General features: G+C 34.6%; 1 protein-coding gene across 11 annotated transcripts in view; it reads left to right on the top strand.

The window, feature by feature from the left end:
• The first annotated feature begins 8,023 nt into the window (after window positions 1-8,023).
• Window positions 8,024-13,555, top strand: part of epb41l3a (erythrocyte membrane protein band 4.1-like 3a) — a 47,925-nt gene continuing 42,393 nt past the window's right edge. For 10 of the 11 annotated variants that reach the window (XM_051097568.1, XM_051097562.1, XM_051097571.1 and 7 more), the window contains exon 1: window positions 8,562-8,731. The gene's annotated coding sequence lies outside the window, so the exon portion shown is untranslated. Of the gene's footprint in view, window positions 8,203-8,561; window positions 8,732-13,555 lie in introns of those variants that run through there. The other variant, XM_051097572.1, reaches the window with a different exon arrangement.

Genomic DNA, 13,555 nt, shown 5'->3' with positions numbered 1-13,555 from the left:
TTCCAGGTGCTTTCCTTATGATTTCCTTTATCCAATTTAAATGTTACACATTTTTAAAAATGTTACTTTTTAATTTAATATTTTGTTTTAAATCCACATCATCCTGCAGGAAGTGATGTTATTTTGGAGAGAAAACACCAGAACATCAGTAAGTATTATATTAGTGGATTCTGGGATGTTTAATTGGTTTAAAACAGAAAAACACGTCCAAACTTTTTATTTGACCCATCATGCTTTGGGGGACATATGGGGGACATAAGAAAAAACATGCCATAAAAGTGTATCTTCATTTATAGAAAATTTAAAGCAAATTTTAAAATCCATGTTTTGTTTTTTTGTTGTTGTTGTTTGTTTGTTTTTATAAACATTTAATTGTTGTATTGAAATGTAGATAACATAAGTGAAGTTTTGCAAGTTTAGTTTTTGCAGTGCACTGTTAGTTTCAATCTAATATATAATGCAACATTCTCATTTGGTCCTTAAATAGTTTTTTGCCCCTTCATAGTGAATCATTTGAGTACATCTGGTCTAAAACATGAAGTCCTGTATGATCATATCTCAGAATCAGTTTGATGAGATCAACATGTCAAAAGATGCTTAAAAATGTGAAACTGATCTTCAGCTTCAGCTCTTTATGATCATCCTTTTTTCCATCTGTTTGGTTGTGTGTGTGTGTTTGAACTCATAAAGATCATATTTCTGAATTTCTGCTTTGAGAAGTAGCAGATGAAGTTGTAGTCCGCACGTGTGTGTCCACCTGAGCTGAGAGATGAGGAGCTTTATTCTGTGCATCTGTGTTTGATCAATAACGCTGCGGTTGTGTGTGATTTATGCGGCTCTTTCTCTGCTTTAGGTGAAGGTTTGTCTCTGTTGTTCTGTTCAGAGCTGTAATGCTGTAAGGAGTCTGACGTCATTAGACTGAGAATAATTACACATGCAGGAGGAATTCAGCAGCAGAACAAGATCTGCTCAAAGTCGGTGCTGTTTTATTTATTTATTTCAACAGGGAAGCAGAAAGTGCTAATGTAGGCATAAGTCAGTCAATTAATTTGCCACAGTTCATGTCATAAATACAGAAATTTCATGAACTGTATGTTTTTCATTAAAAAACAAAAGTTAGTAACAGGGTTCATTCATTTCAACCGATTCACTAGCAAAAACCAGATCAACTTAAAAGAGCCATACATTGTTTGTTTAAATCGGATCGCGAATCATTTGATTCAGATTGGGACTTCAAATCGCGTGCCGATTCATTTGACTTAGATCGGAACTGATTCAGATCCTGATCTGAAAGGTTCGCGAATCATTATTCAGTTCGGGACTTCGAAGCCGGTTCGCGAATCTTTTTTTCTGACTCCTTTTTTTTTTTTTTTTTTTTTAATGTATCTATGAACTTAGTGTTTATTTTGTTCAGTAGGCACATGTCTTTTCACGGAAAATTCAACAATTCAAAACACATCCACTAACACGTTTTCGCTTATTTCAGTTAATGTCATAAAACTAAGCCAGTAGTAGCACTGACAATGCCAGGTAATAAGGCTGAGGACTCGAAAAAAGGAACAAATGAACCGAATCAGTTGAGTGAGTCACTTCGATCATTCATTTCAACTGATTCACTAGCAAAAACCAGATCAAGTTAAAAGTGCCATACATTTACAGGTTTCAACATCGTTTGTAATTTTGTTTGTTTGTTTAAATCGGATCGCGAATCATTTAATTCAGATCGGGACTTCAAATCGCGTACCGCGATTCATTTGACTTAGATCGGAACTTCGCGTATCGCGAATCATTTGATTCAGACCGGAATTTCGAATCGCGAATCATTTGATTCAGACCGGGATTTCGAATCGCGAATCATTTGATACAGACGGGGACTTCAAATCAAGAATCATTTGGTTTAGATCGGGACTTCAAATCAAGAATCGCGATTCATTTAAGTTAGATCGGGACTTTGCGTATAGCGAATCATTTTATTCAGACTATTCGGGACTTAAAATCGCGAATCCTTAGCTTTAGATAGGGACCTAGGAGGGGGTTTGTGAATCATTTTGCGAATCAAATTATTCGCGATTTCAGTTGTGACCTGAAATGATTGTTCGCAAATTACAATTCTGATTGGGGAATCATTTGATTCAGATCGGAACTGATTCAGATCCAGATCTGAAAGATTCGCGAATCATTATTCAGTTCGGGACTTCGAAGCTGGTTAACAAATCTTTTTTTTTTTTAAACGGTAGGAAACATCAAATCAAAGGAAAAGTCCTTGAAAGTCCTGGAAATTGATTTTACAGCATGAATCCGGTATCAAGGGCAGTGTTATAATCAGATTGCTTTTTCCAAGTAACACATTACTTTTAAATTTACGAGAAATGATCTGAGTTACTTTTTCAATGAAGTAACAGTAAGTAACAGTTACTCTTTCACATGTGTTGTCTTGAATCAGGAGTAAGTGCAGAGACAGAGACTCTTCCTTCAGTCTGAACATTATTCCTTTCACTTTTAGTGTGGAAGGGCCTTTACAGCTTCCAAAATAGAACTTTTGTGTTTTTTGTTAAATAAGATATAAAGTTAATTCAAATAAGGATTATGTTGTTTTGCTCTGTTGAAAATAATGTCAGGAGGGCTGAGAAATAATTGCAGCCTTTGAGAGATTGTGAATGGAAGTGCTGGAAAATATGATGAGGGTTTGATGGCTGCGCTGTGTTTGTTCAGCGTCTGATAGAAAATAAAGCTTTGTGTTTGAGCAACATAAAAGCGGACACATTATCGGTCTGAAGGCAGAGAATATCTCATCATCTCGTCCGATCTGAGTCAGTTCAGTGAGTCTGTCTGCTGCAATCAAACACAAACACTGTGAGCATCCACACGTCTCACATCGGCCTCATCACAGCCGCGCCTGCTCCTTTTATTTACTAACCTTCTGACTTTATACACACACACACCTTCGTTTCACCTGCTTTAACATCTTGATGTTTTAGCATTTAACTTGTATTTGTTTAATATATTAATAGGATTGATAATATGAATTATATTAATAATATATTTTAGTAATTAAAGTAATTTTTAAATGACTTAAAAGGAATATAAATCATTAAAATGCATATTTTAGCATTCAAGTAAAATCTATTTAATATATTAATTTGAATATTATTAATCATGTGAATCATTTTTAGCATTTAAGTTAAGTTAATTTAATAAATGAATAGGAATATTAATGTTTATTATATGAATAGTAATTTATTTTTTGTAATTTAAGTTCAATTTGTTTAATAAATGTTAATATCCTGATTGTGATGAGTGCAGATTCTCATCAGTGTTTTGTTTTGTTTTTTTCCTCCACCAGCTTTAAAGTTGTGTTCAAGCATCTGCAGCTGCTCATGTTTTGTAGGTGTTTCTGCAGTAAATTCATCTGCAAACACAGACATGTTCATCGAAGGGTTAACACCTCTATTCTGGTGAAAGATGGTTTTAAAAAGCAAAGCTCTCCAACATCTGAATTGCATTATGTAACAGTCAATGCTGTTTATGTAACCCTGCCAAAACACACCCTCAATCTCCCAGCATGCATTGCAGCTCGTATTCAGCAAACTACAGATTCTCAGCTTTCCCTTATGTGACGAGCGTGCAGCTGCTGTTTAATGTAACGTCTGGAACGGGCAGTGCATCATGGGTACGAGTGAGGTCACAGAGTCATCAGAAGAGCAGAAACACACAGAGTTTAATAATGGCTGCTGCTGCTGCTGCTTCTAGAAATACACTGAGATCTGACTGATGAATCCTCCAGCGACACCAAGTGGCTCCCGCTCACCTCACATTACAACACACTTATTCATTTATTATAGTTTGCATACAGGAAACTGAAACTAATTTAGGACCATTTAGTGTTTTCAAAATAATAAAATGTAATTAATAGTAATAATAATACTAATGCCCTTTAATCCAGTGTTGTTTTAGTAGCATTAATATATATATCTGTTTTTAAAATTGTTCAGAAATCATGTTTTTTCATTGTACATTCCAATTAATTTCAATCAAACTGCAGCTGGGTTACTTTGATTAGGTAAAAATAACAACAATAACACAATAAAAACATGATACCATGATAATAAAAAACATGATCTTTGAAAATAAAAAACGTTATCTGTTTTACAGATATAATCTTTACTCTTCATATATATATATATATATATATATATGTATAGTTTTACTAATTTTGTGTTCACTTTTTTTATTTTTAGTTTTTTCTTGTTGTTGGTTTTAGTTATTTTAGTAATTAAACTAAGCCAAAATGACAACAGCTGACAACTAGCTAGATTTTTTTATTATTATATTTCAAGTATTATTTTATCTTAATGGTTTTAATTTTAACTGTAATAAGTGTCTTTAAAAATAATAGCACAAAATGTGGAAAATGCGCAGTGAGGTAATAAAATGGTTCATTTTTTAATGCAAAACATTATATATATATATATATATATATGAAGAATTCATTTGCAAAAACAGATAACTCCATTTCTAACTATTTTCAAAAATCATGTTTTCTCATTGTGCATTTCAGTTAATCATAATCAAACTGCAGCTGGATTATTTTGATTAAGTAAAAATAACTAAAAATACAGCTAACTAACACAATAAAATAACATGATAAGATAATGAAACATTTTTTTTTTTTGAAAAAACATTTTATCTGTAATGAGTTATCTGTTTTTATCAAACTTTTCATATATATATATATATCTCAAGAATTATGTATAAGAATTATGTCAAAAAGATTTTTGTACATGTGACAAAAATCTTTTTGACAAATCTTGAGATTTACGCTCTTTCTTGAGAAATAGAAACACAGACAGACAGGCAGATGTCTTCTCATTAGCATTAAGTAAATGACATAATCAGAGATCAATATTACATTCATTTTGGTGACTCAGTATTTCATGCATATTAATGAGACTCTTTGAGCATAATTGATTCTCTTTAAAGTGCAGGAGTTTCTGTGAATCCTGAGAGACACAAAACCAGACAAACACTGAGATCTGATGATGTTTCATCTGTGTGAGTGTTACATAATATTCATATGACTCTGATCTCTGTTTTTTTCTGAATTTAGTCAATTACGAGAAACTCATCAGCATAATCCTCATCAAAATATCACTTTTTAATGAACTCAATGTAAGGCATAAGAGTACAGGCGCTGTTTCACCATGTTTAATAATCATAATCGTTATCATCCTCTTATACTGTCCTTCGAGAAACTGTCATGGAAAAGTGTTAGTTGCATTAGATGTATGTTATATTAAACAGAATGTGTGCTCGTATTAACAGTCTTTACTGTGTGTTTGTGTTTGTGTCCACTAGAGAGCGCCGTCGCTCCACTTCTGCGTGACTGATGACGCTGTGGGTGATTTTCTGCATGTCTGTATTGATTTATGCTGGAAAAAATATGATTACATGCTGTATAAAGCAGATTAGCATTGAGTTTGTGCTGCATCAGATCCTCTGTTTCCTCAATGTTAATGCTTTTAGTCTGGAATTGATCATTTATCAGACATGAACAAATGCTCCAGTGAGAATGAAGGGGTTTTTTTGTCTTTCATTTGAATGATCTGCTCAGATTTCAGCCAAACGTTGAGCAGATGAGCTGCATGTTTAACCATCTCTCAGTGACCAGCAGATGAGCTGAATTCATTCAGCAGTCTCTGGACATGGTTTCGGGTTATTTGGCAGCTCAGTGGTGTTTCAGGATGACTGCTTTGCTGGGATGTGCAGTTTTCCGTGCGTTGGGATCCAGTGGCTGCCTGTGGGGAGTGTAATGTGAGAATGAGCAGTGTGAGATGATGCTGACCGTTTCTCTCCTCAGGGTCTGTGCAACACTTTCATCTGTCTGTGCATTGACCAGTTGAGCCAAAAACACACATTCACACATCTGCACTCGTGTTGTGTGGTGTTTCTGCTTTACTCAGGATTATCCTAGATCTGCAGGCCACAGAATAAAAAATGCAAAAGGTAACTGCAACTTTTTCCTCACAATTGCAAGCTCATATCTAGCAATGATTAGTTTATACCTCACAAATATGAGCGTATATCTCACAGTTGTGAGTGTAAATCTCAGGAGTTTATGCCTTGCAGTTTTCTGAAGTTGTCACATTTACCTTTTTTAGTTTTGTATTCCAGGTGTGATCGCTGCATCTCTTCTGGAGCCTGTGTAAGTGCTGTGATGATAAACTCTGCTCTGCGCCGGTGCTGTATTATGCATGTGTGCTGCAGGAGCATCTGATGAGATTCTGCCTCTCAGTCTCTGAGGAAACATTTGCCATCTTACAGACGCCCCCGCTGTCAGATCCACTGACGCCTCAGACAGGAATTAAAGGCTTTAGGTGGAGGGTTTTCAGAGGAGTTGCATCAGATTCAGACTCTGATTCCCATCATGAAATTATTGATCTGACAGAGATTCATTCAGCTGGAAGTGATTCGACTGTCTGCTCAGATTAGATGAAGATCTTAAAAACATCTCAGCACAGCATTATAATATGCACAGTACATATTTTATACTGAAAAAAAAACAGACGTTTTCACTCAGAAGTTGCAGGTAAATGTCACACATAATTACATAAACTGCAAGAAACAGAATAGATTACATGTGCATTAAAAGTCGGAAATGGACTGTAAATCTCTTATTTACAACTTCAAAACAATCTTTTTTTTATTTTTTTGCAGTAAACAATATGTATGTTTGTGCATTTGAAGATGTTTTTTCCAGCAGATTCGTTATTTCTACACTGAAAAAATGCTGTAGAAACAATTTTCACTCAGAAATTGCTAGATCATTTTATATATAATTACAAAAAAGGAAGTAACACATTGAACTAATAATTAATTTTTTGTTCTTTACTGCCAATTTGTTTCAAACAAATAAACTTCAACTCAAGGCAGTAAACTTCACAAAACTTACATTTTAAGAAAGCTTAAATAGTATAAAACACGCTCATAATCTTTATTTACAAAATAATGTTTTATGTTACATTAAAAAAATAATTACAGTGCATACTATTTGTTAAGTTGTTTAGATACTTTTTATTGTTTCAAACATTGAGAAAAAATTAGTTACATATATACTGTACCAGTAACCAAACACCAACCAAAGAACACCAACCCTATCCCTGACCGACCCATAAGAAAACATTTTGTAAAGGAGGGCAATTTTGTAAAATACATTAAGAAAATGACAGTTCAACACATATAAACACAATGCAGGTGAAAAAAAAAATATATATATATATATAAAAATAAGTCATAACAATTAATTGACATAACTATTTGTTGAGTTGATGTACCAAGAGATTTGATTTTATTGTAATTATTTCTAAACTTAAAATTGCTGAAGAATTTACTTTAAAACAATTTTTACTTGGAAAGCTCTAGTAAATTGCACAAATAAACAGCATCACTCAGATTCATAGATTTAATTTGAGTCATTTTTGTACTATAAAATACGTACAAATTAGAAATGTTGAATTAACACCTGAAAAAGTTTTCACATATTTAAAGTTTTTCATATTTTGAATTAGTTTCTATCTTTATATGTTCTTCCTTCATTTTAACTTTAGTTACAATTTTAGTAATTTTATTTATTTATATTTATTTTGTCATTTTAGTACTAAACGAAAACAAGAAATGTTGCCTTGGCACCTGAAAAAAAAATAATACAAACATTTAAATATATTTAGGTTTTAAAAAAAGACTGAGAAATAGTGTAGAATTGAAAGACTGTAGTAGTATTTTCTTGTAAAACGTACTTCTGTAATCTCGTAAATCAAAAATGTTTTATTTACGACTTCCAGTCGTTTTTACAGTGTAATTATAAGCAATCAACGCCGATATAAATAGTTTGTTCATCAGCTTGATGTCGTCTGATCTCTTAATCAGGACAGCAGAGCAGATGTTACTATCGGTCTGACTGACAGCAGTGTGAGCCAATCAGCGTGCGCTGCGAGGGTGCTCATTAGCATAAGTGGGTGTGGTCACGTTTGCGTTCGGAGATCCGGAGCTGCTGCTGCTGCTGAACATCTTCATCACGGGTCCGGTCCGGTCCAGCGGAGCTGCTCTTCGTTCTCATCCGATCGTCATCTTCACCTGCACTGGATTTACCGCATCAGGACGCTAATCTGCGGAGTTAAACGAGTCAAAGTGTCAGATAAATCAGAGGTGAGAGTGTTTCTCTAAATATCGATCGCAGGATCACATCAGTGTGTGTTTGGATGTTGTTTGTGTTTATATTTTGCTGCGCTCTTTCCTCTTCGTTTACTTCATTTAGACAGTTCTGTTCTGAACGCGCACTGCTGTAAAGCTCATTAATTAACGCCTTAATGGGTTTAGTGTTTATTTGTGTATTTATTCTACACTATATCTTAAGGAGATTCAGTTTCTCTCTGCTCTGCACACTGCGTGTGTTAATGGTTATTTATATCTGTAACTGAGTCCATGAGAATATTGAATGACAGATTCCATCCAGACAGGAATGTTGTGCGCGTGCCCGGCGCTACAGATGGTCCGGCGCGCTCCAGGAGCGCCTCCAGAACGCGCGCAGCATTCCAGTCCGGACCGAGTCTGGCTCTGTTGTGTTTTTTTTCTGTGTCACACACACTTTCAATCATATTTCTGTTTGTCTCTGGCCTCTGAAACTCATCTGATCCGTGTGACCGCGATGATTGACTCCTGGATGAACCTCAATCTGGTGAGTTTATGGATTTACTCTGCATAAATCATGCACTGCTTGCGTTTGGATCCAAATATAGATCATGGATTGTGCAGAAATCTCAGTCCTGTGGCTTTCTGATAGTAAATCCCCAGATTAACCGATGTAGGTTAACAAAACATTGTGGCAACATTGCTTTGAAATGTTTCTGAAATGTTACAATGTTACATTCTGAAATGTTACAGCTAACTTTTTCACTCAAATGATAATGTTATTTCAGTGATTATTTTTATTGTGTCCTCTTGTTGTGATTTTTGAAGGTTACGAAAAAATTCGTAGAACTTTTTCAGCGAACATGCACTGTAACAAGCTTACTTTTAATATTCTTAGAATGTTACAATGTTGCATTTTCTTCTCATGATTATGATGTTTCTTAAAAGTTACAAAAACGTTCTGTTTCAGCCAAAATGTAACATTATATGAGCATTTGTTTGTAATATTTTAAGAATGTTAAAATCAGCAGTTGATTTGTGATTATAATGTTATATAAAGGTTACAAAAATGTTTCCTAACATTAAAAAAACATTTCTTTATTCAAGTACAAATAACATCATGAGAATATTGATCTTAGAACATGAGAGTTACTTTAAGACTGTTTTGTCCTAACATTTGTGACCCTGGATATTTGTAGCAATGGCCAACAATACATTGTATGGGTCAAAATGATCGATTTTTCTTTTATGCAAAAATATCATTAGGATATTAAGTAAAGATCATGTTCCATGAAGATATTAGTAAATTTCCTATTGTAAGTATATCAAAACTTAGTTTCTGATTAGTAATATGCATTCCTAAGAACTTCATTTGGACAACTTTAAAGGTGATTTTCTCAGCGTTGTTATTTTTATTGAACCTCAGATTCCAGATTTTCAAATAGTTGTATCTCAACCAAATATTGTCCTATCATAACAACACATCACATAACTAAACACATCAGTGCAACGCTTATTTATTCAGCTTTCAGAATATGTATAAATTTTAATTTAAAAAAAAAATGGACTCTTATGACTGGTTTTGTGGTCCAGGGTCAAATTTTTCTATAACTTTTAACAAAGATCAGTAGGAATGCGCAGACAGATGTGGTGTAAACATCTGGGTCGTGGTGTGTCCCGTGTGTCCTGATCTGAACCTCTCTGTCCGTCTGCTTTAATCTGCTGATCTGCTCTGGATTAAAGGCCGGGCGATTACAGCAGAAATCACTCGTCTGTCGGTCGGTCTGTCGCCTCACGAGTTCTTGTTTTCTTTGTGTTTCCACTGAAGACGCTCGGCTCCGGCGCCAGGAACACAAGCTCTGCAAAGAGCGAGATAATCAGTATTGATCTTATAAGTCTGACCATCCAGAGCTCCATTACGCCGATGAATGGGAGCTTGTGGATGCCTTTATGGCATAAATTATACAGGAATCTGAGTTTCTTCCAGCTGGAGTGAACTGTTCATCAGGACAGGTTCATCAGGGTTTGTAAATGTGCTGGACTGTGATTTCAGGACTGTACAGAGAGTCTATAGTCAGTTTCTGTCTGTTCCCGAATAAACTGATTCAGCACATAATATTAAAGCGATCATGAATTAGATTAATGTTGGACTGAAGTAATGAGCTGAGCAGGCGAATACAGCTGAGCTGACTCTTTTCAAAGCTCCGCCCCCCTTGGTTACTGTTGCTCGGTCTGACAAGCTGTAGTCATTTTATTGTTTTTTATGTTCAAAAATCTTAACTGAAATGAGGTTAAGCTTTAATATATATGAACAATTTTAATATTTTGAATTCGTCTTTATTTTTATATTTTTTTCCTCATTTTAACTTTAGTTAAAATTTTAGTCTTTTTTAAAGTGTCTTAAAAGTCTTCATTTTTTTCTTGAATTTTTCTTTCTTTTTTTATTCCAGTCATTGTAGTACTGCAACTAAACGAAACCAGGCTGTGATCATGTGTGTTTTTATTTTTTTAGTTTGTAATAAAAACTCTGTGTTGTTGAGTTTTATGTTGGCTCCGTGTTGTGTTTCCCTAAAGCAACAGTGGTTGAAAGTTCTGTTGTTACCAACAGAGTTGAATGGAACTTGTGAGCATAGTTAGCTACGATGCTTTTGGGAAACGCACCCCTGTTTGATTGCTCTTGTGGTTTCACGCTGGTGTTTAGTGGTTCGGTTGTGAGTGTTCAATTACAGTCAGAGCCCTGTTGTGTGTGTGTGTGTGTGTGTCCTGTCATCACACATCAGGCTCAATGAGGAGACCCTCATTAATAACACACTGAACACCAGGAGAAGCTCCATAAATAACACTGAGAGTAAAGCTAGAAATAAACTCAACAGTAGTACGCAAGCGCAGACGTGAATCCGGCACATTCCCGCGTCTCACTGCACAACACGATAGCAGTGAAATGTTTGCGTTCAGTGTGTGTGTGTGTGTGTGTGTGTTGATGTCAGACGTGGCATGTGTTCAAATCAGCGGGCTGATGCTGTAGGAATCACACTGACTGACGGCAGGAGACAGAAATAAACTGTGGAACTAGTTAGTGAAGTGTGTGTGGGTTGTTTAGTGGTTCCTCGCTGCGGTTTGCTGATTTCTCTGAGTCAGATGGTTTGTAATCAAGAGTCTCTGTGGGCAGAACGACAGTCATTACAGTCAGAACACACAAACTCTTGTTTCAGATCAGCACTGTGAATCTGCACACATTTTGATGTCAGATTTAACTCATAATTAATCAATATATTATTCATTTCATCATGAGACTCGTGTGTACTTTCAATTTATTATCAGTGCCATTCAAGTGCTGAATTCAGGACCAAATAATATCTCCAATTTTAAAACATTTGTATGCCTTTTTCCAATTTGTTTCTGTTCACATACAAAGGCTGTGATGCACACAGCTGGAGAATATGCATGGTAATTCAAAATGGTTTACATAAAAACAATTTAAAATACTTAGAATCACAACATATGCATAAGAGATAAAAACAACAAAAAACAAGGGATACATTTTTATGTATTAAACCTCATAAAAATATTATTCATTTTAGCTTTTTATTTGATATTTTATTTCAATTCATGTTTTTTAATTACAATTAACATAAATGTTTAATCATTTTTAGTTTTAGTTAACAATAACAACACTGCTTCCCATTCATTTTGGAGTCAACACCAGATCAAAACCAGACCCTGTAAGATCTAGACCAGACTAGACCATGTGTTTTAGGGTAACACTTTACAATAAGATCCTGTTAGTTAATGCATTAACTAGCATTAACTAATAATAATGAGCAATATATGATAAAGTGTTTATGAATCTTTGTTAACATTAGTTAATAAAAACACCATTCATTGTTAGTTCATGTCAGCTGAAGCTCATTTTAATAATATATTAGTAAATGTTAAAAAGTAACATTACCTAAGATTAATACTATAAATATTTTAGAAATTTTTATTGCTATTTCATGTTAAAAAAAAATCTGGAGAAAAGGTTTTAAACATTCTGTCATGTGGTTGTTATAGTAAACATTCATCAGCAGAGTGTTTTGTTTCTGATTCTGGAGGCTTTTACTTTATGTCATGAGTTACTACTAGACTCACTGCATTAACTAGTTGTTTAGGCTTTGTTTATTCAGCACAGATGAGTGAGAATACAGTTGTCTTTACCTGAATGTTGATTCAGTAGAATGCGGTTTTTAGTAGTGATTGTGAACAGAATGAGGTTGGAGGGCCGACTTGTTTTTGTGTCTCTGTGAGTTTTCAGTAGTGTTTCTGTCGTCCCGTCTGGATGGTCTGAATAATTGAGGCGGTTTCTTGGTCACGTGGGAGTTTGAGAGGATAAAACATCCTGCTGTGAACTCCAGACCGCTGCTTTCCTCCAGAGACACGTGGTCTCATCTGGTCTCATCTGGTCTCTCAGAGAATAATGAGAGGAGTGAGTGTGTGTGTGTGTGTGTGTGTGTACCTGGTATTTACCACGTTATGGGGACCAAATGTCCCCACAAGGATAGTAATATCACTAAATTTTGACCTTGTGGGGACATTTTTGAGGTCCCCATGAGGAAACAGGCTTATAAATCATGCAGAATGAGTTTGTTTGAGAAAGTAAAAGTGTGCACAGTCTCCTGGGAGGGCTAGGTTTAGGTGTAGGGCGATAGAAAATACGGTTTGTACAGTATAAAAACCATTACGCCTATGGAATGTCCCCATAAAACATGGAAACACAACGTGTGTGTGTGTGTGTGTGTGTGTGTGTCGTCCTCCTCACATTAGAGTGATGATCAGATCAAGACTGAGGTTAAAATCTATAGATCATCTGTGACACACCACAGAGAATCATGTTAACTAGTCCTTCATTTTGTAAAAGCAAACATGAAATCAAACGTGAACAGTAATACACTCATAAAGGAGGACTGTGAGAAGAGCTGTTTATAAGCAGAAATATGAATCTTATTCTAAATTTTTCAGCAAAATGTGACATTTCAGCTTTAAAGTGTCTAAATCACTAATCAATTGAACTTAAATGCAAATATGGATGGAATAGCCATCAAAACTATATTCATAATAATTTAACAGTACTGTACGTTCACACGTTATGGACAGCAGATATAAAAACAAGTTTTTCTTCAGATGTGACGTGTGAATGTATTTTCCTAAATTGAAATATATGAGGGGCAAAATATATTTTTCAATGTTGTTTTTTTAAATATGTAAAAAATTATATATTTATATATTTCCAAAAACATACTAATATTAATAGCGATCTGTTCACTTAAATTTTAAAACATTTTAGCAAATATATTTCAGAATATTTATTTTTGTATATTTGTAAAAATATTTA

Source organism: Labeo rohita, chromosome 24, assembly GCF_022985175.1.
Source record: "Labeo rohita strain BAU-BD-2019 chromosome 24, IGBB_LRoh.1.0, whole genome shotgun sequence".
Taxonomy (NCBI): domain Eukaryota; kingdom Metazoa; phylum Chordata; class Actinopteri; order Cypriniformes; family Cyprinidae; genus Labeo; species Labeo rohita.
The sequence above is the reverse complement of the archived record's forward strand: the minus strand, read 5'-3'. Positions and strand labels throughout refer to the sequence as shown.